At 28.4% G+C, this 27,053-nt stretch overlaps 1 protein-coding gene across 5 annotated transcripts in view; it reads right to left on the bottom strand.

Moving 5' to 3' along the window:
• Window positions 1–27,053, bottom strand: part of pros (homeobox protein prospero) — a 153,276-nt gene that overhangs the window by 58,392 nt on the left and 67,831 nt on the right. For 3 of the 5 annotated variants that reach the window (XM_016063448.2, XM_016063445.3, XM_016063449.3), the window contains exon 3: window positions 20,761–20,843. The gene's annotated coding sequence lies outside the window, so the exon portion shown is untranslated. Of the gene's footprint in view, window positions 1–8,795; window positions 8,892–20,760; window positions 20,844–27,053 lie in introns of those variants that run through there. The other 2 variants (XM_016063446.3, XM_071182178.1) reach the window with 1 other exon arrangement.

Raw genomic sequence — 27,053 nt, 5'->3', positions numbered from 1 at the left:
AAAAGGCGACGCAGAAGATCGGCAATAAGAGGGTGGACGATACTTCCTTGAGCGATATTTGCCCACCTGTCACCTCTAATGTCTCTTAATAATCGTTTCCGTTGCCTTTTTCTCTTGTCCCTGTTCTAGAGACAATGAAACACCACAGGAAAAAAAGGTTGGCGACGTACTGTAAAGATTGGCGAACAAACAAGCGGCAGCTACTTTCGGAGAATTGTGTAAAGGAAGTTGAATTGTAAAAGAACAGACACCAAAGAATACATAAGTTTGGATTCATTTTTTGAGCCAGGCGGTGATGAGTCAGTCTTTTTGCTCATCCAGGCATGACAAGTCCAATGATTTGTTGCCGCTGATCGTTCATTTCGCTCTGTTTTGACACAGAATGCTTTATAGAAATGAATAATCACAAAAAGAGCCTTTTTTCGTAACCTCGCTAATGAGAGATTCTTTTGGTTTCTAAACTTTTCATGTATGATTTTCTTATTTTTAGAGGGCACTATACCAAGGGAGATACTTTTCATGGCTCTCACCTCTTGGGTATTTTAAAATTTAGAAAAATGTGAGTGTATGTAACACTAGAGTAAACCACGAAATTTCAAATGCTGAAACAATGTTTTCAAACTGTAAAAATACAAACAAGTTATGACAGAATTACTTCTCAATATCGTACTCTTAAGTTCAAAACAAAGTACCCATTTTTTTTTAAAGTTTAAAAATTTGATTTTAGCCCCCTTCAAAAATAATAAATCATAAATAAATTTATCTCTAGATTTTTATTGCCGTACGTAAAGAATTTAGACTCCGAATTTCATTATTCTGGAAGATTGTAGGAGGAACTGTTAAGTAGCAGAGGTTGTAATTGCTTAGAGGCAAAACACGTTAAGTATAAGATGTAATAGTTTAGATGTAGGAGCCTATGGAAAAGCACGTTAAGTAGCTGAGGAAGATGTAAGAGCCTTGTAGAAGGAAATGTTAAGCAGTAGAGGTAGTAATAGTTTGGATGTAAGAGTCTAGTGGAAGGATAAGTTCAGTAGAAGAAGTAATACTTTAACGTGTGAACTCTGAATTTCATTATATTGGAAGATTGTAGAAGAAAGTGTTAAGTAGCAGAGGTAATAATTGTTCAGATCTAGGAGCCTATGGAAAAGCACGTTAAGTAGCTGAGGAAGATGTAAGAGCCTTGTAGAAGGAAATGTTAAGTAGTAGAGGTAGTAATAGTTTAGATGTAAGAGCTTAATGGAAGTTCAGTAATACTTTAACGTGTTAACTGATAAGAATTTAATAAAAAATAAACCGCTTTTAAAGATGTATACGAACCACAAGTTTTTCGTTTGAAGTCACATTTCTTTAATAACATAAACAACGTTTTTCAAATGAAAATTATAGTTTCTTAATACCTGAATGAAATAAATGTAAGTTATGACAAACTATGCAATATTTACTAAAAAAAATAGCAATGCGTTATCTTTTAATCAATGCATGAGAATAGTTTTTATTTTTTATTATTTTGTAGGGTTGTTTGAGGCACGTTTTTTCCAATAAGAACGGAAGGGTGGAGAAGCGAAAGAACAAACGCTTCGATGATTTTCTTAAAGGAAACGCAAGAGGGGGTAAACAGGGATGCGATTTTTCTTTCGCGCCCACCAATTACTCAGTTTCCGTTTCGCTTTTACTAATACATATGTTTAACGATTAGAGAAATTAGAAGTAAAAAACTTTCGAGTTATAATACAATGCAAGGAGAGAAGGAAAGGAATAGTTTTATGATCAGCTGACGGGTGTATGGACATTTCTTAAGGATGAATTCGGTATTATATGGACATTTCTTAAGGATGAATTCCGTATTATATGGACATTTCTTAAGGATGAATTCCGTATTATATGGACATTTCTTAAGGATGAATTCCGTATTACATGGACATTTCTTAAGGATGAATTCCGTATTATATGGACATTTCCTAAGGATGAATTCCGTATTATATGGACATTTCCTAAGGATGAATTCCGTATTATATGGACATTTCCAAAGGATGAATTCCGTATTATATGGACATTTCTTAAGGATGAATTCCGTATTTCCGTGAAAACAAACAATTAAACGCGATGAAAATAGACCCCAAAAGAAAAACAAAATATTTGTTTTTCAAGTGCTAGAGGCTGTTTATCGCAATCAAATTGAGAATTCTCGTTTTTTAGGAAAGGTGTTTTTCGTTCATTTTATAACCGGCTTTAATTAGCAAACCCATTTTTGGGTTTACGGCGATTAATTTTCAATTACATAGCCTTGAAGTTTTGAACACAACCCCAAAAACAAGGGAACTCCTAGATAAAGCATTGGGGCACACTAACCATCGTAGAAGACGACTTAATGGAATTAACCCGCATTTGAGTTACATGAAGAGGTCAAAAACTAAAAATTCCTAAAAATTTTAATTTATATTATATTAGAAAAAACAGAAAAATTTTTTAATTTATGTTAACGAAACACCTCTAAAACAATTTTTTTATTTTACTTATATAGGTGCACAATATATTGACTTCAAACTATATTTTGTAAAATATTTGTTCGACAGAAATTATATGATTTTAATATTGTTTTGCATAATGTTATAAAATTTGTATGTATTATATATTTGGATTATATATGGTATATATTTGGATACATATTTTGGATATATATTTGGATACACATGATTTCTATTTGGATCATATTTATTACGCGGCGGTGCATAAATCCAAATTTTGTCGGGTCCGAGTAACCTGCAAAGATTTTGGATCCAGTGCATCTCTACTTTTTATAAATAATTCGTCAATCATTTGAAAATTTATGGTTAAATTGCAAATTCTTTTGCGAATAATTATCTTGAAAGCGAATTTTACGAAAGAAATTGTAAATTAATAATTCTACATCCATTAAATGTTTTTTTTTTCGATTATTTAAGAATTTATGGGCACACTACAAAATTTCTTGTTAATTATTTTTGTAAATCAATTATTTTACCAGAAATACTATTACAAAATAAATTGTAAATGAATAATCCTTTTTTTTAAATTATCGCTTGCATTATTTGGAAGAGAATTGTTAAATTTTCAAGAGTATGGCGAATGTTTACAAGATTTCGAAATTCGCAAACAATCAGAGCAAAGAAATCAATAGATTAACTGTGGTATGAAGTTTCTACAATTTCGAAACTTGTAGTCGTTTTCCTAGCAATACCTTCGATCGACCCACCCACTTTAAGAACACTTTAAGTGGAAGTTCGAAGTGAGCTTTGGCGAGAAGTAGTTCTTTACAAGTGGTTTCTCTGATTCCACAGCGGGGGAAAGCAATAATATCTTTTACAACTAGGCAGAAATCCAATCATTTCTATTTGTTATTATAAGATTTTAAAAAAAAGTCATAAGTTGGATTCGAATTATTTATTACTAGGAAAAAAAATCGAAGAACACAACTGGAATAAAAATTTCTTCTTTTTTAATGTAGTTGCTACTTTATTGTAACAATATTTTCTTTTTTCTTTTTTTTTTAAAATGTAATCGAAATCATATTTTTTCAAAAATTGCTTTTCTCTTCAAAAAGTAAATAAAAAGAATATCCTCGTGCAATCTTATTTAGTCAAAAAATCTTTTTTTTTTTGTTTTAAAAAAGGATGTAGATGCTATATTAGTCTTCTATAGAATTGTTTTCCTTTTTTTTTAAATTGGATTTTTTTTTTTAAATAAACAGAGAAACGGAATTAAAATAAAAAAAGGGTGCAAAAGGGTGGCATCTTATTCATTCCTAAAATTATCTTTTATTTTAAAAAAGGGTGTAGATGCCCATATTGGTGGATAAAATTGTTTTTCTTTTTAATAAAATTGTATGCGCCATTTTTTTCTTTAAAAAAGAGGTGTAAGCGCCATTGTATTCCGATGCACATTTTTTTTTAAAGATATTGGTGCTATTTAATTTTTCTATGCTTGTTGTGAAACCCGAAGCTGTTTTCTCTATAAAACAAATTAAACGAGAATGTAGATGCCCTTTCAATCCTCATAAAATAATTTTAATTTTTAAGAAAAATTTAGATGTTAATTTATTCTTTAAATGTTCGTTTTTCTTTCTCTCTTTTTTTTTTTAAAAAAAAAAATATATATTATTCCTTTACTGTTCGTTTTTCTTATTTTAAAAAAAAAATATATATAGGCGATATTTTATTCTTACAATGTATATTTTTTGTGGCTCAGGGGAAAGAACGCTCGCTTTCAATGCGGTGAATCGGGTTCGAATCCCAGCGATGGCTGGTCGATACGAATTCCGCATCCGGCTCGCACTGACTACATTGCTGACGTAAAATATCCTCAATGGTAGACGGATCATGGGTTAGAGTCCTCTTTTCGTCAGGCTAACCGTGGGATGATTTCTTGGATTTTCTCTCCATGTAGCGCAAATGCGGGTTAGTTCCATCAAAAAGTCCTCTCCGAAGGCAAATTTCTCACATTACTTGATCTTAGTTCTATTTTCTTCTGGATTGGGGTTCAAAATTACAAGGCTACGGAGTTGAGCATTAGTAGTCGTAAATCCCGAAATTGGGTCGACTGTTCAATAGCGGTTATAAAATAAAATAAAATGCTCCAATGAATTGAAATTGCTGAGAATATTTCAAGATAGCTGGTTACCTTGAATACAACTAGCATTAGTTGCATCTCTCGGTATTACGTTTAAATTAAACTAGAGTTTAAAGTTTTTTATTTACAATTTTCAATATATTAGGAGCAAATACAAAAATAACTTTTAAGCCGCTTTAACTTTTGGCTTAACTTATTTTTTTTCATTAATTACTTAATTGCGAAAAATTTATTTTATTCTGTTATTGCTTTACAATTTCGATTGTTACGTAAAATGTTTTGAAATTAAAAACAATCTTTAAACTTGTTCTAGAATTAAAAAATCTAGTATATTTATTTCGCTTTTGTCCTTTGAAATTGAGAATAATTTGTACAAATAAAAAAAAACTTCTTCACGAAATTACACTTTAATGAAAATTTAAAAACGAGTCATTTTATAATTAATTAAAAATTTAAATACAATGAACTTAAAACTCTATTGTTTTAAGTTTTTTTTTAAATATAAGTGTTTTTATAAAAAATAAAATCTAGCAGCAAAATATGTTCCATTAGTTAGAAAGAATGACGGTGTTTTGAATTCAAGAATTACACAAAATGATAAATAGACGCCACTTTTTTGGAAGCTATAGAATTTTAAATAAATTAAGAATGCGCATAAACATTGGCTGTCAAATAAAATTTTCGCTAATTTTTACATAAAATAAAAAATTCTTTTTTTTTTTTTCCCAGAAAATTTAGATTAAAATGTACCTCTTCTTTTCGTCGTCTTATTTTATTGTTATTATTAGTTTTTTCAGTAACTTTGCTTTTCACTTTAGAATATTTACAATACAAATTTATGTGAAAAATTCTTATTGTTAAATATTTTATTCGATAACTTCACTCTCAATATTTTTAAGAATGTATAAAACATTAAATCTTTCTTTATAATTTACTGGTAATTTAGGAGAAATTAGTGATTTTATAGAATAAGCAAAACATAAAACTACGAAATGATTAATTTTTTGGACTAATAAAATGTTTCATAATGCTTTATAATTATTTATAATTCTTTAGTAATTAATTTAAGTAGGGTAAAAAATTTGAGTTTCGATGCATCAACTTTTTTATATCATTTTAATTAATGCAATTTTAAGCAACGAATTCCGACATTTTAGCGACATTGTTTGAACAGTTCCAAAGAAATAAAAAAAAAAAAATGGCGAAATATAATTTTTTTTAAATATTTCATTTCTGCAAGATTTTTTTACACCTTACAGCTCAATTTCTTTTATCATAATTAAGTTTGGCAATAATAAATAATTTTACAAATCATTTTTGTGAAAAATTATAGCTTTAAATATTTGCGGACTTTTAATGCAGAGAAAAATTGTTTTAAAATTTTTTATTCTCCTTAACAGTTTTAGGTAGATGACGAAGTACGTAAAATTTAAAATTATCATAATGTGACTTACACGTCTGATTAAGCTATTGTAGCCATATTTTCTATACTTAGCCGCTTCTTCACCTTTGTAGCTCAGAAACCCAAAATCAGAAAATGCTGAAAAAATTACGGTTTTGGGTTCGATTTCATCTTGTAAAATACTGTTGTATTGTGTATATAAACTGACATGTGTTCCTCAAACCATAAAAATTACATCTAATTTGGTAAAAAAACCAGTACGAAAACTCCACTGAAATGTATCAAAAATTAATTTAAAGAAGGTAGGCAAGGAATGAAATTAAAATAATGACAATTGCGAGTAAATTAGAATCAAACAAACAATATAATTTTTCCGTATTTGATTCGTGAGAATTCATATTCAAATAATTAAAAAGTAACGCAACATGAAAAAATAGAAGTAATTTGAATATTCGAAAAATACTTCTGAAAAATTAAACTTTTTCAGTTCGATCGAAATGTTTGGCTATGAATTAAATTAAAATAATGCAAAATAGTAAGAATATTGGAATCAAACAAGCGATATTATCCTTACGTATTTGATTCAGGTGATTTCATCTTTAAATAATCAAAAAGTAACACAACTTTAAAAAGGAAAGAAATTTAAACAATCAAATAATACTTCTTTAAAATTAACAATTTTCAAGCAAAATTGTTTGGCAATAAATGTAATGAAAATAATGAAACTGGCGAGAAAGTTATAATCAAACATAAGCAGTATTCTAACATATTTGATTCATGTGATTTCATCTTTAAATAATCGAAAAGTAACACAACTTTAGAAATGGAAGAAATTTAAAGAATTTAATAATACTTCTTTAAAATAAGCAGTTTCATGCAAAATCGTTTGGCAATAAATGTAATGAAAATAATGAAACTGGCGAGAAAGTAAGAATCAAACATACGCAGTATTCTAACAAATTTGATTCGTGTGATTTCATCTTTAAATAATCGAAAAGTAACATAACTTTAAAAATGAAAGAAATTTAAACAATAAAATAATACTTCTAGCAATTTCATGCAAAATCGTTTGGCATTAAATTTAATGAAAATAATGAAACTGGCGAGAAAGTTAGAATCAAACATAAGCAGTATTCTAACATATTTGATTCGTGTGATTTCATCTTTAAATAATCGAAAAGTAACACAACTTTAGAAATGGAAGAAATTTAAAGAATTTAATAATAGGTGCTTTCAGGTCAATCTATTCAGGTTTCAAATTCAATAGTAACGGAATGATTTTACGATGAATGGAAAATTCATTGATGGCGTGCACAAGATGGAACAATTTGAAAGCATCCCAATGAAGGAAGATACCTCTCAACTCCTCTCTTACATATTTAGTCCATTTAAAGGAGATAGTTCCGATGAAGTCAATCAGAACTTTCCTTGGAATGTCAGAACTAAATATCATTTGATTAAATAATGTGGCGAAAAGGTATTTTGAATGTTACAAATCGAACAGAATATCAAATCCTGAAATTAACTAGTTGCATGGAATATATCAACAGCTCGCTTTTGAATGCTTGTTCCGTTAGGTTTTAGTTTAAGTAGCTGCAAAGGTGACGATCAACGTAGTATTACCAATATGTGAACGTTCTCTACCAGAAATAGTCACGCACCTATTGTGTTACCTAAGATTACGAACGGTATCTCTTTCATTACAGTTTTATACACAAAGTGTTGGCAAGTTTAAAGGATATAGCATTAGAGCTCATTATTATTTAACTGGAGAACAAGAAATAGTAAAAACGCATGTCAAAATCTATAAATTTATTTTCTATGGGGCACCGAAAATTCGGGTATTTCTCTATTTAAATTGGGAAACATTATAGTCATTTTTAATAATTCATTTTGTTAGGTTGTCTGAAGTAATAATTTAAGCGGTGTTAAATAATTAGTTATATTTTAAGTATTTATTTAGATTCTTAATATTCAAGCATATTCTTAACACAGGTCTAAAACTATATAGTACATATTTCTTTAACCACCGAAAAAGCGGGAATTTCTCTATCTAAGTTGGCAGCACTATAGTCATCTAAATTAACTCATTTTAGGAAGTCTTAAAAGATTAAGCAGTGTTGAATAATTTTGTATTTTTATAGAAGTAAAAAACTTAATTACGAAGTAATTATTCTGATTTATTTTTGAAAATCTAAATGATCTAACACTGCTATAGAAATTTTAAACGTAAACATTTTTACGGTGCCGTATACTGTCATACAAATTTTTTGTGACGGAGCTTGCCCTTTTCGAGCCATAGCATATAAATCTTATACGATATTATAGTTATGCCTCAAGAGGTGCGTAAGGAATATTAAAATATCGTCTGCTATAATTACTTTAAATGACCTAATTACTTTAAATTATCGTCTGCTATAATTACTTTAAAATATCGTCTGCCATAATTACTTTAAAATATCGTCTGCTATTATTACTTTAAAATATCGTCTGCTATAATTACTTTAAAATATCGTCTGCTATAATGACTTAGCATATTTAAAGTAAGATTCATGAACAAATTGAGTCCTCTAGCACATGAAAATCTGATAAGTAGATCAAAAGTCATTCAGGATGCACACTTTTTTACTTTGCGCAATGTACACTACTTAAAAGATGAATAATCATGTTCATTTACTCCTAAGAGTTTTGTTTACTTTTTAAAACAATAATTTAATAGCACGTTAAAAAAACTTACATTGATGAACTATTTAAATAATAAGTAGAATAACAATAAAATTAAACTTACATCGATTTTCTTTTCGATTAGAATAAGAAGTAGAGAAAGTTGAACGCATATCAAGTCGTCTTCTCGAGTACAAATAAATAATAAAAGAAGGAGGAGAATTAATCCATTTTTTTTTTGTTTTGTTTGTTCTCTCTCATAAACCGCAACCGAAAGATAAGACACGTTCTTCTTATCTTTAGCTGTTCTTCAATGGGCCAATCACTTTCGTCAACGGTTTAAGTCCCTTAAAAATGAAATCGATTACATCAGAATTGGGGCGGTACAAAGCACCGCCCCATTTCACTAATCTTCCTTAAATGCACCCAGGGAATAAAAAATATTCATCATTTTTAAAATAAAAAAGTAGTTAAAAATGAAACGTTTTAAACTTCAATATTAAATTCACAGAAATCATTTTTAGATTCCCTCTAAAAAGAAAAAAGAAAATAATTACTTTTCTGTAATGGCAAACAAAAAATCGCTAAGAAATGTAGACTTCCACCAACTTTTATTTTCTTTTTTTAATTTTTTAAACACATAAAAATGAAATAAAAAAAAAAATTTGAGTAAAAAAAAATTTTAAAAAATATTTGCATTTCCTAGCGTTTGGCTAACCGAAAAGTATGAAAAATTGAAAACACCTAAATAATTTTTTCCTGGTTTAAAAAATTTATTCTTCACACAAAGTAAAAAGTTTCATAAAATTTTAGTTATAAGTAAGTAGTAATTAAAAATTTTCAATTCACATTAGACAGTGACTTAATTTTTAATTTATAAAATATTGCCAATCAATAGATATATGATAAATTTTGATCATATATACCTATGATAAATTATAGACATATGATAAATATGATCTATAGACATATGACAATTGATTTCATGACTGATCAAATTTTGAAGCATTCGCAACTAAAAATAATATTATTGAATTAAGAAAACAGTCTAATCGGTACTAAAAAATCTGTTAGATTATCGGATCTGTATTTGTACTAAAATATAAAAAAAAAAAAAAAAAAAAAAAAAAAAAATTAAAAAAAATTAAAAAAAAACAAAAAAATTTTTTTCCATTCATATTCAAAAATTTATCAATAATTGATTTTGTTGATTAAAGAAATTTCAATGAAGAATAGCTGTTTCCCTTAGATCTAAATAAGTGCGAAATTGAAAACTTATTGTTTGGAAGTGAGCTGTGTGTTTTGAAGATTTTATCTTTAACGCAAAAAAAGACACCGGTTTTTCATGTTGTACTTCAAAAACACAAATTATTAAAGTGCTAATACAATTTTTATTTATTTATTTATTCCTTACAATTATACCTTACAATTCAAAATGCTTTTGACTATCATTAAATAAAGTAATAAAAAATATTTGCTTACGGTTAGCTGCTTAAACTTTAATTAAGAGAATTTCATAATTGTGTGCAAAATTTTTTTAATTCGTAATAAAGTTTTTTCAATACATGGCAAAATACGCAAAAAGTGAAATTAAAATTTAGTGGTCCAAAATTTGAGCTACTGTCTTGACCAAACTATTGGGATCATATTTTCCAGATTGCGGCTACCCCCTAAAGGTCAAAAATTTAAATCCATCAAAAAAAAAAAAAAAAAAAAAAAAAAAAAAAAAAAAAAAAAATTAAAAAAAAATAAATAAATAAATAAATAAATAAATTATGTTATGTTGATTCTGAACAGTTATTTATATATTTTGAAACAATTCTAATATTATATTATTGCAATCTATATATTGAAATCGATATAATACTGAAACAGTTATTTGGGACAGTTTCAATATTAACATATCATTTCTCAGAACAGTTTCAATATTGTAATTGTCACAATATACCCGTTATAAAATTGCAGAAGCTTCTGCTCTTAAATCACATCATAGCTTCTAACTGTATGAAATTCGGATCTAATTTTATATCTCAATAATGCAGATGTATTTATTTTGAACAGTAATTTCATTTATGTTTCAGAACAATTCCAATATTATATTATTGCAATATTTTCAATACTGCAACAGTTATTTGGAACAGTTTCAAGATTAACCTATCGTTTCTCAGAACAGTTTTAATAGTGTAACTGTTACAATATACCCGTTATAAAACTGCAGAAATTTCTGCTCTTAAATCCCACGATAGCTCCTAACGAATGAAGATCCAGTTTATTTTGAACAGTTATTTTACTTATGTTTCAAAACAATTCCAATATTATATTATTCAATCTGTATAATATTGAAACCGTAACTTGGAACAGTTCTATTTAATATATCATTTCTCATAACAGTCCCAACATTGTAACTGTTACAATATACCTGTTATAAAATAACAGAAATTTTTGTTCTAAAGCCTCTCCGTGGTTCGTAATAAGCGTCTGAAATTTGGATAGGGTTTTAAATGTCAATAACGGGGATGTGTTAATTTTGAAAGAGTGATCTGAGAAATGATATATTAATATATATCACTTCTCAGAGCAGTCCAAACATTGTAACTGTTACAATATACCTGTTATAAAATAACAGAAATTTTTGTTCTAAAGCCTCTCCGTGGTTCGTAATAAGCGTCTGAAATTTGGATAGGGTTTTAAATGTCGATAACGGGGATGTGTTAATTTTGAAAGAGTGATCTGAGAAATGATATATTAATATATATCACTTCTCAGAGCAGTCCCATCATCGTAACTGTTACAATATACCTGTTATAAAATAACAGAAATTTTTGTTCTAAAGCCTCTCCGTGGTTCGCAATAAGCGTCTGAAATTTGGATAGGGTTTTAAATGTCAATAACGGGGATGTGTTTATTTTGAAAGAGTGATCCGTAACCCTGAAAGGGAAGGGGGGATGAGATAAAAAGAAAGAATGTCCTCGATAGGGGGAATAAATACTACGCATTAGTTGAAGAAAAGAAACTAAAGTTAGCAGCGCATATCTTGCGACAAGGTTCACAGAGATTAGGAGATAAACTATCTCTCCTAACTAAGCTTGTTTATACCTGTAATCAATTAAGCTATGTCACCCTCCTTCTCTTTTCTGAAAATAATTACTGATTCTTTTGTTAGATAAGTTCCTTAATCCATCACACATTTACTCCAATTGGTTTAAATTAAAATATCAAGGAAAATAAAAATCCCCAGTTTTAATGTCTTGAAGCTTAGCGTTAATTTTAGTTTATATATGTAATGATCAGTTGCAAGACCGTGTATCTCCTTAAATTCCGGATATGCGTTTTTTCGCCTGAAGTTTTTTTGAGTTATAAGTTTTTTATTTTCTCCTTCCCATCAAATGAACTCACGAACCCGTGGAAAATTTCATTAATTCCAGGTTTAATATAGGTTTAAAAGTTACGGTTTGTTGCAAAATTTATTAAACGACAAGTAAAAACTAAAATTAAAAACGACATTTGGCGAATATGGAGAAGATTGGTTTTGTAACAAAATGTAACTTTCAAACGTACATTAAACGTTATAACGTTATATAGCGTTAAAGCTTTACATGTGTTATAATGGCTCAGGGGAGGTGAACAGAGAGGTGAACAGAGTTCGAATCCCAGCGATAGCTTGTCGATACGAATTTCGTCTCTGATTCACATCGACCACAGTGCTGACATGAAATATCGTCGGTGATCATGGGTTTGAGTCCTCTTACCGAGGGGGGTTCTCATGGTTTTCCTCTCCATGTAACGTAAATGTGGGTAGTTTCATCGATATGTCCTCCACGAAGGCAAATTTCTCCCAATACTCGATCCAGGAGTTCCCTTGTCTTCAGGATTGGGTTCAAAGTTGCAAGGCTACGGAGTTGAACATTAGTATTCGTAAACCTAAAATTAGGTCGGCTGTTCAACGACGGTTATAAAATAAAAATATACGTAATAGTGTTCAGCGTATAAACGGTATATACGTATATCGCTCTATTGTGCTTTTTCCTGTAACTGTACACAAAAAGTTTCTAAGAAAGAGTTAATGCTTATTTTTTTTTACTTATTTTTTTTTATTATTATTTATCTGTTTATTTATTTACTTTTTGACTATGAGGATTTTTGCGGAGATTCTCTCCTTGTAAATCAAGAAAGAAGAAAAGTGGTTCCATTTCTCAGAAAAAAAAGAAGAAAAAAAGTCACAAACTAAATATGTAATTATTTTATCATGTTTTCTTTTTGATTTGGGTTTCGGTTTTTATTTAAATCACAATCTACATAGATTCTGTGGGCTATGTTTTGAGTGGTTTATAATTTTAAATTAGGCTTTATTGTAATGTTGCGGTATATACATAGATAAGTTCAGCTATACTAAGAAAATAATCAAATTTGTCCCAATATCATAAGTTTCTTTGTCTTCTGGGCTGAATTCAAAATTACAAGTGTACGATAATGCACATGCAAATGCGGTGAGAATCGGCAATTCAACGCTATTTTAAAATAAAATAGAATTATTTATTTGATTTCACCTTCAGATTACAGATGATTGCATTCTTTACAATATAGTGTCTGACTTTTTTTATTTATTACATGTTGCGAAAATTGCTGTGCTTATTTTTTCTGTTGATGAAAATAATTGAGAACATATGTGTATAAACTTTCACTCACTGTAACCCACAGCTTAAACAATTTTGCAACTTTAAAAGAACAACTAGATGAATTCAGAAATGATTCGTTCGATTTTTCTTAACTCAAACACCAAGAGAAACAAAAGTTTGTTAAACATATAATTAAAAAAGAAATTTTAATTAATACAAACTAATATGTTTCAGCATGACAAAACTAAAATTAAATTTGTTAGTAAGTAATAAAAGCTAAAATAAAAGTACAAATTTCTACCAAAAAATTTAAATTAAAAAAAAAACTGATGATGAGCAAAATAAAATATATTTATGTAGTTAATTCAGAAAAAAATACAAATAAATATAAAAATGTAACTGTTTTACAAACTTTGAAGGAAAATTGTGCAAAAAAAAATTTAAAACATTTTTTCAAAGCACAGAAAAATCTTGAAAATAGAGGTGAAGTTTCTGAAGTAATCATTTTCGAGTCATTAATTAAGTTTTTAGAAATGAAGGTTCTAAACACACAATAAAAAATTAACTCTTGCGTTCGTTAACTGTACTGGAAAAATTCACGGATAAATGAATTTGACAAACAAATTTAACGGAAAAAACTAGATAAGGTAATTTTTTTAGTGTTTTCATTTTTTTAAAGCCAAAACAACGATGAATGGAGCGAGGACATTTTTCTTATAGCCTAATTATTAAAGTAATTAGCGCTAATTTCTTTCTTACGTAGCCTTCAATATAAAATGAGTTCTCAAACAAGTGCTGATTTTTTATTGCTTTCTGACATAAATGGTTTTAAAAAAGGGTACTTGTGGTTCAGTGCTTTCTTTGTCATCAATTTTATTGTGTTTCAGTTTTAAGTTTATATAAAATAATAACTTAATTCATAGTACTTATAATTCCTGAGGTTTAAATTTTATATTGAGATTTAAAGCAATATTATGTTGAACTTTATTTTTAGAACCAGAACATCCTCAAGAGAAATTTTGAATACGATGTTATATCTAAATCTTATACTGGTATCATAGCATTCAATTCTGATATCATATAATAGATTCATAAACTGCTACCAGAGCAGAAGCTAAATCTTATACTGGTATCAGATCATTCTTATGTTAAACTTCATGTTGCAATCAGAGTATATTTATGCTTAACTTTATATTGGTATCAGAGCATTCTTATATTAAGCTTTATTTTTGAATTAAAGTATTCTTATTTTAAGCTTTATATCGGATTCAGAATATTCTTATGCTAAAGTTTATATTAATGGCGGAGCATTCTCTTGTGTAATTTTATATTAGTATCAGAGCATTCTTATACTAAACTTTATTTTTGAATCAAAGTATTTTTATGTTAAACTTTACATCGGAATCAGCATATTCTTATGCTAAAATTTATTAATAGCGGAGCATTCTTTTACGTAATTTTATATCAGGTATAGGACATTCTTATGTTAAACTTTATATTGGAATCAGAGCATTCATAGGCCTAACTTTATATTGGTATCAGAGCATTCTTATAATAAACTTTATTTTTGAATCAGAGGTTAAAACTTTATATCGGAATCAGAGTATTCTTATGCTAAAGTTTATATTAGTAGCATATTAGTAGCGGAACATTCTCTTGTGTAATTTTATATTGGTATCAGCGCATTCTTATATTAAACTTTATTTTTGAATCAGAGTATTCTTATGTTAAATTTATGTTGGAATCAGAGTATTCTTATGCTAAAGTTTATATTAGTAGAGGAACATTCTCTTGTGTAATTTTATATTGGTATCAGCGCATTCTTATATTAAACTTTATTTTTGAATCAGAGTATTCTTATGTTAAATTTATATTCGAAATTTATATTCGAATTATATTCTTATGCTAAAGTTTATATTAGTAGCGGAAGATTCTCTTGTGTAATTTTATATTGGTATCAGAGCATTCTTATATTAAACTTTATTTTTGAATCAGAGTATTCTTATGTTAAATTTACATTGGAATCAGAGTATTCTTATGCGAAAGTTTATATTAGTAGCGGAAGATTCTCTTGTGTAATTTTATATTGGTATCAGTGCATTCTTATATTAAACTTTATTTTTGAATCAGAGTATTCTTATGTTAAATTTATATTCGAATCAGAGTATTCTTATGCTAAAGTTTATATTAGTAGCGGAACATTCTGTCGTGTAATTTTATATTGGTATCAGAGCATTCTTATATTAAACTTTATTTTTGAATCAGAGTATTCTTATGTTAAATTTATATTGGAATCAGAGTATTTTTATAATAAACGTTATATAGGTTTACGAGCAGTCTTTTGTTGAATTTAATATTAGTTTAGGATATTCTCATGCTAAACTATCTATTGGGACCAAAGCATTTTCAAACTCTTAACTAACTTTACTATTATATTAATTAAACTAACTTTACTATTATATTAATTAAACTAACTTTACTATATTATCTATTTCTAAACTTTATAAGGGAATCAGAGTTTTCTCATGCTCAACATTATATCAGCACTGGTGTATTCTTAAGTTAAATTTTATACAGTGTGTCCCAAAAAGGCAGAATAAACTCTGCAAAGTTAGATTCCTCGTTAGGAGTACATAAAAACTGCCAAAGAAGCGTTCCTGTACGATCCATAGTTTCGAGAAAAATACGAAAATCAAAGTATGACGTCACTACCGGTGCAAGAAAAAAAAACACTTTATTGGACATATCAACAACAGTATTTGCATATCTTTCCAGACGATAATGTTATAAATTTTAAAATCTTACATCTGCTTTAAATTGTGCATAGTATACTGCTGTTGATATGTTCAACAAAGTGTTTTTTTTTTTCTTTTCTTGCACCGGCAGTGAGTTCATAGTTCGTTTTTCGTATTTTTCTCGTAAACTATGGATCGTACAGGACCGCTTCTTTGGGCAGTTTTTATGTACTCCCAACGAGGAATCTAGCTGTGAATAGTTTATGCGGTCGTCTTGGGACACCCTGTATATGGATCAGAAAATTCGTACGATATACATAGGCTCATCTTGTTTTTAATTTTAGACTTTATGCTCAAAAATATGGACATACTTACCATTAACAATTTAGGATGAGATCTGATAAAAATAATTTTACAAATTATAAACATATAAAATTATTTAAATAAAATTAATTGTACCCGAAGAAGTTTCAGGACGCGTACTGTTTTAATTAAAAATAAACTGTTTTATAATAAATAAAAAAAATGGATTTTGCAAAAATGCTATTTAAAATGATTTTTTTTTTTTTAATTTCCATAAACATCAAAATTAGTCCCTAATTTTATCTGACTGATTATATCTGCCTATTTTTTAATTATCCATGAACTGTGCTCAAATTTGAAATTTTTTCTCACAATAAAGAAATCATTTTTAGGAATGTGTTATTAAAAGAGAAAAATATTGTTATTTAGGTTTTCTTTTAGTTATGCGGGAGTCAAGTTATGCGGGAAGATTTTTTTTAATTTTAAAGAATGTACAAAAGTTATACGTCTCCTTTCCTACCTAAGTGCAAGATGATAATTATTAATCATATGATAAATTTTATCTCTATCAATATCTGTGAGTTATCTATCACCTGCTTTTAAAAATATTTAGAACTTAGCACATTACATCAATCTTTTCAAATTTACTTTCGTTTACTCTAAACAGAGATTACGCAACACCTTGCAACTACAAAAAATTACTTTCACATATTAGCTTCTTCGAAACAATTTTTAATTAATTTCGAGAAAACAGCAAAGATACAAATATCTCTAAAATGAAACTTCTCTAAAATTAAATGAAGATTTAAATATTTTTTTTATTACATACAAGTGACTTTAAAGTTGAATTAGAATATAAATTTTAGAAATCCCCCCCCCCCCCAAAAAAAAAGTGTTAAATGTGGACCATAAAAAATTTATAAAAAAGTTCTTCAAAAGTTATTTTCAGCAATAAAATTAAAATTTTGTAATCTTTAAATTTCTTATATCTTCCAGTTCTAAAAATACAATATATAGAAGGAAAAAAAGAAACACTATTTTTAGGAACAAATATGTTTATTTTTTAATATAAAAAAATATTCAAATTTTAGAATTTTTTAATTATTATAAAAATTCTCAAAACTAAAAACGTTTTTGTTGCTCATGATGGTATTTCGAAATTTCTAAATATTGTTTTTCTGAATTTGAACCATAAGGAAATCTTGAAAGTTATACGTAAATATCTTTTATACGTATATCTTAAACTAAACTATAAAAGGCTCATTACTACACAATCTATTGCAAAGTAAAAATATAATATACACTTTTAATTTTTTATAATATTATTTCATATCGTTTGTTTTATTATCATTAGTTGTTTCGTTTAGATTTATGTTAAAATATTCAGATTTTGGTGAGCAAAACTAAATGGAAAAATTCATGGTGTTTTTTTTAAAGGTGCAAAAAACTATTTTTAAAATGAAAAATTAATAACATTGCATTCTGATGATTATTTGTTAAGACTTTTTTAAATAACTAGTGTTAAGTTCATAAACAAATAAGAACCTTTCAGCACGTCAAATTTCAACTCTGTCGATGCATTTCTGCGGTTTATAGGGACCCACATGGTATTTCTTATTGCATGTTTAACAGCTAATAATTCTCGAAATAATCGAATGTTAATTTTTTAGCTTCATATTATATTCTGTACAGTGCAAAAATAAGTATATAAATAAAATAAATAAACGAACTATCCTGAATAACTTTCGGTTTAATGATTGAATCCTTACGTTCTGGGACTTAAAGGTACGATCTTAAAGGTTCGAAGGGATGGCCTCTAATGCTAATTATTTAGTGCAGACGATATTACAAGTTACAAAATCAGACACAAAAACGTACTTTATCTGAATAAACATCCTTTTTTTGATGGATACGGATTTCAGACCCACAAAATATTGAAGACAGCCGCAATCTGGGAAAAATGGTCTCAATAGTTTGGTCAGGAGAGCTGTCCAAAGTTCGAACTCCTTAACATTAATTTTACTTTTTGCGTGTATCTCAAAAACTTTTTAAGCGAATGAAAAAAAAAATTTTTTTTTTTCTTGCGCACAATTCTGAAATGTATTTATCCAAAGACAAATTCCATGCAAAATATAACTTTAAGTGATTAGTTATTATTTTTTTTATTATTTCATCTAATGTTTATCAAAAAGTTTTTGAATTGTAAGGTATACAATTTTCACATCATTTTAAACAATGTCATTTTAAATGGCAAAATATAAAATTTGAATGAAATCTGTCGAATTGTTACTGAGAAATCGAATTTTAAAAATACGACTTTTTATGTCTGATTTCGTAACTTAATATCGTCTGCAGAAATTAATAAGTATCCTCAAACCTCGTACCTTTAAGATTGAGACTTAGAACGCGAAGATTCAATCATTTGATTTGATTGAATACCCAAAATACCTGCGGTAACGCTTACGATTGCTTTTTTATTCTTTATTTTTTTAAGGGGAGGGGGTAAAAGAGGAAAACGAAATTACATTATTTTTCCCGTTAATTATTCATTCCACTTTTTTTAAAAATCAGAAACTTTAAACGGGACTCAAGTTTTGGTGTAAATTTGAAAACGACAATTATTCATTTCACTTCTTTGAAAAATTAGAAACTTAAAACGTGACTCAAGTTTTGGTGTAAATTTGCAAACGACCTGATATCTTTTGAAGCGCTACAGAATAAACAAATCATTTATTGAAACGGAGTACCTTGCATTTTAAAGAGGAGTTTGACCGTAAAAGATTACAAAAAGAAGGGGAAAAAATCATTCTTTGAAAAAGTATACACCATTTGATGTAGATGAAAACTGCGCACTAACTTTGCAAATGAAATGTACTCTGAATTCCAATTACTCATTCGATTTTTCCTCCATTTAGCGAAGAGGCAGATATCGCTGAGGTAACCGTAACTGTTATCAGAGGTGAACAAGGTCATCGTAAAAAACAAAAGAGAAGGGAGAATCAGTTCCCAAACAGTCTAGGAGACTCATTTCACGCAAACGATTTTTTTTCTCCCTCTTTTTAGAAAAATACAGGTACGGTTATGAAGGAGGGAATATCACCTCCGCTGATAAAAATGGAGAGTAAATAATTGCCTACCTAACCTGATAAGAGCTAGAAGCGGGGTAGGGGAGCAAACACGTGCATATCGACATGCCCATTATATAACTTTGGGTGATTATTTACCTAAGTAAATTTTAAACAAACAAAGAATACTTATTTCCTCAGAAATAAATAAACAAATATTTTAATACTCTAACCCAGTGGTTTCCAACTGGCGGCCCGGGGGCCGCATCCGGCCCACAAAGCCTTTATTTATGGGCTGCTAACGAAAATATATTAGTTGTCATTTTTTTTGCGGACAATTTTCGTAAAAAATCTATGTGGGTTTAAAATACTTTTCTCGTTAATAAAAACCTAATTTCTTCGTTTCTGTGAAATTTATCATACCTACGGTGCAAAAATTTTTTTTTTCTCAGGTTCTGCATCCAAGAAAATATTTATTCAAATACAAAAATAATCGTGTGTGTTGCTCTTTTTTATTTAAGTTTTTTTTTTTTTTTTTTTTTTTTTTTTTTGTGAATATAATTTAGCATGTGTGTATCAGAAATTTTCTCGAAGAAATTCTCCGATTTAGCTTTTTGAAACCACTCATTTTGGACGAAAATATTTACACACACATTTGTAAATTTTAAATTTAAAATGTAAATATCTATTCTCTTGCGGTTGCAGCAGACAAATGTCAATTCTCTCATTGAACACTTTGTGTGCTACTATGTAAGTTTTAATACCAATTTTTTTAAAGTTTTATATCTTAACAATTAGATTATATGTTGCACATTAATTGTTTAATACATGGGTGCACATTAAAGATATTGTAGCCCGAATTTTTTAATATGCAATTAAATACTTTTAAAAATATACTTCGTATTTTAATTTGTAATTCAATACTTTTGTTTTGTATAACTTGGTAAAAATCTGACAGTAATATTTAGTGTTCCTTCAAACATAAAAGAGTCCTACATAAAATTTTGATAAAGTTGCTGCCCGCCATTTGATTTGTGTTTTTAATTGTGGCCCCCGCCCTCATGTAAGTTGGAAACCTCTGCTCTAACCAAATACCAGAATTTTATACTAGCAATATGTTGAAAGAAAAAACAAATTTCTCTTATTCTCTCATTACTCTTGGAACTTATTAATATTAATTCCAAAATCGGCTTTGGTATAATTTTATATAAATAAATACAGTAAAAATTTCTTTAATTTTTTTTATAAAGTTCTTTGTATTTCATTTAAAATTATAGTAAATTAAAGTAGAGGAATAATTTTATTTATTTATTTATGATGAATAAAGATCCCATTCTAAGAGAGATATGAGCTATAAATGGAACACTTACTTTCAAACTTAAGGATTCACAAAATTTGTGGCTTCGGTGAAAGCTCTTGGTTTGTCAAACATTTTCGAATGATTACCCGCCATCTGAAAAAGAGTTCTTGATTAATTGACTTGAAAGAATTACCATAGACCTTAGTAAAAGTTCCATCATAAAATATCAATAATTAAGATAGGTTTTTTATTTAATATTTGAAAGTTTAACCACACTGCATAGACAGCTTAGGTGATATTTATGTGCGACAAAGAAGTATTGGTTATAGGCTTGTTATGAACAACGCTAGATTCTGGTTTACATAGATTATCGATAATATACATAACAGTGTCACAAACGACTATACCGTGATCATTAACGATAACAATACATATCGAATACGATAATATCACGATCACAATTACTGAACACGATAATATTATGAAAATTGTTGATAAAAAATATCGGAAAGAAAATTCAGCGAATATTATTGTATTGTGTTGGTATATAACGGTAATTATTAAAAGCAATATTATTGTGATTGTTGATAAATTGTATTTGATTAGCGAAGCGAGTTCGAATCCCAACGATGGCTGGCCGATACGAATTCCGCATCTGGCTTGCGCCGACTACATTGCTAACGTAAAATATCCTCAGCGGTAAACGGATAATGGGTTAGAGTCCCTTTGCCGTCAGACTAACCGTGGGAGGTTTCCGTGGTTTTTAACTTCCTGTAACGCAACAGTGGGTTAGTTCCATCAAGAAGTCCTCCACTAAGGCAAATTTCTCTTAAGATTTGATACAGGAGTTCCCTTGTCTTCTCGATTGGGTTCAAAAGTACAAGGCTATGGAGGTGAACATTAGTAGTAATAAACCCGAAAAATTGGGTACGCTGTTCAACGGCGATTATAAAATAAAATAAATCATGATATTAAATCGATTATAGGGACAAATATTTGCGTTGGAGAGAATTGATAAATTATAATGCTTGGAGCTGATAAACTTCTGCTTTATTTAAGGCTTATAATTTATTTTGTTATTTAAAGCTTATAATTTACTACGTTATTTAGAGCTGATAAATTTCTACTTTATTTTGAGCATATTACTTACAACGTTACTTAGAGCTCATTAATTACTATCTTATTTGGAGCGTATAACTTTCTACTTTACTTATAGCTTATTACGTTATTTAGAGTTTACTTACACATTACTTATAACTTACAAAAATTAGCTGAGAAGTTTTAGTAAGTTATTAAAGCGTAATAAATTATAAGTAACGTAATATAACTGTTAATTGTTAAGTTAAATTTTGTCTATCTTTTGTCTAATATTGTCTGCCCTATCAAGTTAATTTAAATGAAGCAAAATAATCGATTAGAATAAAAGCAGCAGTTTTGCAAAAATGAAATGAATTTGATATCTGATTTTCTAATACTTGCATTGTTAGGTTTCTTAAAAATTGCAATTTGTTCATTGGTTTTAGTAATTTTAATTTCGAGGGGGAAATATTTGACAAATGGGGGATTTTTTAAAGTTTATTTACAAAAAATATTTTTGTTTTTTAATCAAGCCAAGTCTTCTTAGCAATATAGTATTTATAACATAAAGTTAAAGTTTTGCTTCGAGTCATATGTATTAAAATTTTTACTATCCTTGGCGAAATTTCTGTTAGTAACAACAGCTTTAAACTGTCTAAGAACGCGCCAGTTATAACCGAATAATTTAATTTTTTTTGTAAAGAAAAGAAAAACGGAGTAGTTGTGGGTTGTTTGAAATGTATTGAGAGGGGGGACAGAAACGGTTGTAAACCAGGTGGGAGAGACGAGAAAGGGATCAGATGGATGCGGAAGATGGGGGAGAGGAGGTCCAGCTGGCTGGCGACTCACCGTCTCGAGCTGTTGAATCCCTTAATGAGAAGTAGACTGAGGGAGACCCGTGCAACGGTTTATCGAAGAGAATAGAAACCGAAAGCAATCTGTGTTATCGGAGACAGAAGAACGCATAGAGCTCTACCCGAAGATCTCTGACTCACCCTATCTGTCCTCCTCCCCCTACATAGGGGGTCTTTCAACTCCTGCAAGATGCCCTGCATTGAAGGAGCTCTTCCCCTTTCAGCCATTTGTAACAATTCTAATTCGGTAGTTTGGAAAGGACGCGGAACAAAATCTTTTGCGAATACAATAATAAAAAAAAAATCTGGTTATAATACTTAGGTTTTTAGGTTTTAGAGTATTTTACGAATTATCAGTGTAAGTTAATTTAAATCTCTCCAGTGGTTTTTGTATGTTTTACTTTCTTGAAGTCGAGTAAACAGTTTAACAAATGGTGCGAAATCAGAAAAAAATTTTTTTTTTTTCATTATCGTTTTCTACTTAACAAATGGTGCGAAATCAGAAATATTTTTTTTCCATTATCGTTTTCTGCTTAAGATTGTTTTTTGCTTAGAAGATTTTAATGAATTCATCTTTGAAATAGTTTGTTTCAAGTTCCACATTAACTAAATGTCTAAAAATTGTTCATGAATTACAAATCTATAAAAACAAATGAATTGTTATCGTGTTATGTAATTTGCTGAAAAACGAGATAAAAATAAAGTAAAGAAAGAAAACTATTTTTTGAGCAAACGATTCTTCTACAAATGTATTAAAATTGACTTCAAATTTATGATCGTTTATAAATTTTGAACAATTCCAAAGATAGTTTCGAGATTCGTTTTAATACATAGGAACTAGGCGTAATTTTTCCGATATTTTTATATTTCATGTTATTCAAATGATTTCAAAGATAAATAATCTATTTTGAAATCGTTCATTAATTTTCTATAGGTGTTTCTGTAATTGGATACCAGCAAGGGACGTAGCGTGGGTATCTCTATCCTCATTGGTTGTTGAAACGTGGCATTTGTTAACGTTAGAAACTGTTCTTTCCATTCTATTTGAGTAAGTCAAGCCCGTCAAGTATCAACTATCTTAAGTGACACATTCTATATTCTTACGCAAAGATTCTCTCACAAAGATTTCCATTCTTTCACTATATATTTCTTACTTAACACAAAGGCAGAAATGAAGCCATTTAGAACAAAAACTGACATAAAATTCAGAGATACGAAGATGTGCTATACGACGCTGCATTTAATTAACTTCACGAGAAAAAGATTTGAAAAATACTTTTAAAAATTAGATGCAGAATTTTCTATTGCAAAATATTTGCAGCGCTATTTACAACTTATTTAGAAAAACAGCTAGTATTATTTGATATATCTTTCAATACTTTGTATTATTTCAAAGGCTTAAAATTTCAAAAAATAATAATAAATAATAATAAGTTCGCAATAATTATTATCGTATAGAATTCAAAATATCAAATAATAATTATAAAGTATTTTTAATGGTAATATAATTTTTAAAAAACTTTAAACACGTGTAGACGATGATCTCTTTTAACTTTTTTGTTCAACAAAAACTAGTTGAATTTATTATCTGTTAACAATCAGTAAAATTCAGTATTTAAACTTTATCAGTTTATGAGCATGTTAGTGAATAAAAATTGTAAATATATTTTTCAAGCATGTAAATAAAGGGTTTGGAGCGGTGTAAACCTCTTTTTTTAACAAAGGTGATATTTTTATATCAATCTTGACAAGTTTCCGGAATTTCTAAATAAAAATAGTGGTGTTTTTCATTAGAAACGCTTTTTTTAAACTTTTAAAAACGTGGCTTATCATTGAATTGCTTCCAAGCCCATTATATGCATAAATATGTAAAAAAAAGAAGAAGAAAAAGAGATTATTTATTCAAATTCATAATAGAAAGGGGAATTCTAAAACTGATGCAATATCTTATTGAATTCTACTTGTTATACATAAAATATGCGTAATTATCTTTTCGCAGAAAAAAAAAAGGGTTAGAAAGAAATTTTTGCGCGTGATTTTCGGGCTATTGTGAGCGTAATCTGAACAGCAGATAAAAAGAAAATGTTCGGAAAAGAAATAGGAATGAAAAGGTTTCAACTTTACATCACGAGTGAAATTAGAAAGTTGATAAAATGACAAGAAACAAAGGTTCGTAATCTTTGGCGCAATGATATCAGCAAATAACTTTAATATATTTATTGTTCGATAAAAACAGAAATCTTACATCATTCCACATAAGAAAACGATCGAAAATTATCAACCGCATTTTCAGTTCAGGAATAATACTTCGATTTTTTCTTCCTTCTTTATTGGCATTTCAATGATGAAAAAGAAAAGATTGCAATGCTCGGCTAAATCTTTTTGTTAATGCACACAATTTAAATGATAAGATAAAAAAAAAATAATTTTAGGAAAATTTGATACATTGTATTAATATAAATGAACAAAACGAGCATAAAACATTTACATGTACTTTTTCAAACATAACGTACTAGATTAGATTATTTCTCAAATAAGATAGCTTTAATGAACTCTAAAAAGTTCAAATTTAAATCATTAACAGTTGTGTAATTTTATTTATTTATTTATTTGAGTATATCTCTCATTTTATGAATAATCGCGCGAAGAAAAACTATATTTTTTCATTATTTAGAAGCAAAACCATACTTTTTCTGAAGAAAATAATAACTTTTTGGAATTGGATTTTGAGTCTTTGAAAATGTTGGGATGATTGGGTTTGCCGCAATCCGGAAAAATTAGTGTCAATAATTTAATTAGGACTATAGTCTAACTTTTTTGAGTATTTCATTATATCTCTGGAAATATTGATGAGAATCAGAAATTTTGTTACGCAATAAAATATAGATGATGATTCTAAGTTATATTTTGTGAATTTAGAAAAATCACCTTTAGAAAATATAGCAAGATCAAGCTGTTCAGAAAAATCACGTTTCGAACATATTGAAAGAACAAGAAAGCTGTTTTGTGAAAATCACCATTAAGACATATCGCAAGATGAAGAAAGCTGTTTAGGAAAGTCACCTATAGAGCATACAGCAAGATCAAGAAAGCTGTTTAGGAAAGTCACCTTTAAAACATAGACCAAGATCAAGAAAGCTGTTTAGGAAAGTCACCTATAGAGCATACAGCAAGATCAAGAAAGGCGTTTAGGAAAGTCACCTTTAAAACATAGACCAAGATCAAGAAAGCTGTTTAGAAAAATCACCTTTTAAACATAGACCGAAATCAAGAAAGCTGTTTAGGAAAGTCACCTTTAAAGCATACGGCAAGATCAAGAAAGCTGTTTAGGAAAGTCACCTTTAAAGCATACAGCAAGATCAAGAAAGCTGTTTAGGAAAATCACCTTTAATACATAGACCAAGATCAAGAAAGCTGTTTAAGAAAATCACCTTTAAAGCATAGAGCAAGAAATTTGCTTACAACCAAAAATATTTTCCCATTAAAAAAACCTTCTTTCTAAACGAATTTGCAGAAAGAAAGTCTTTAAACTTTCGATACAAGTGACAAAATATCTTCACAGTGTTGAACCAAAATATATATTATTGGATAGAGTTTTGAAACGTTTCAGTTATAAATTCATTTATCAAAATCTAATTTGAAAAAATTATTCGTTACTTTTTGTTTATGTTTCATTTCAGTAACTATCGTACAAAGTTTTTAGTTGCAAAATATAAAATGTTTTACACTAACTGAAATGCAAAAGACAAAGTTTAAACAATGTCGGCCGAATAGTTTTCGAATACTGAAAACTTAAAATATGTACGACCTTTTACAAATATTGTTGATTCAAAGATAATTCAATTTTTTTAAGCAAACTTAAGCTACTTTTTATAGAAATTTTCTAGAATCTCAAAGCTATTTTAGAAAGAAAAAAAAACTTAGAATTTAGTCAAATTTTAATTCAAATCATAATAAAATTTTATCAAATATTTTAAGAATACATAGTGGGCAGTTAATCACAATTGCAACCATTCATAAAAATTACTTTAAAAAAATTCTAATTTTGAAATAAAAAATTTCTTACAAATATATTTTGTGATTTATTCACGTTCTTTAACATTATTAATATGAAAAGGAAAAGAAAAAATAAACGTAAAATAAGTATTAATAATAACAGAAAAAATTTATGTAATAAACGAGGAAGATTTTGAAAACGATATGAAGTGTACTTAATTCGGAAGACCCTCAGTAAAATACAGCTTCCTAAACTGCAAATATTAAGGCAAACTAATTTTTAAACGACATAACTCAAACTCTTAGTTGGAAATATTAAAACACCGCCTCTTCTATTTCAAAACTAAATAACCTTCTGGATCTAACACAACCACAGGCGGGATTTTTCCCAGAAAAGTCATTTAAAAGGGAAAATGGATGAGAAAAGGGGAAAAAA

Source organism: Parasteatoda tepidariorum, chromosome 4, assembly GCF_982258835.1.
Source record: "Parasteatoda tepidariorum strain Cologne lab strain chromosome 4, Ptep-v5.0, whole genome shotgun sequence".
Taxonomy (NCBI): domain Eukaryota; kingdom Metazoa; phylum Arthropoda; class Arachnida; order Araneae; family Theridiidae; genus Parasteatoda; species Parasteatoda tepidariorum.
The sequence above is the reverse complement of the archived record's forward strand: the minus strand, read 5'-3'. Positions and strand labels throughout refer to the sequence as shown.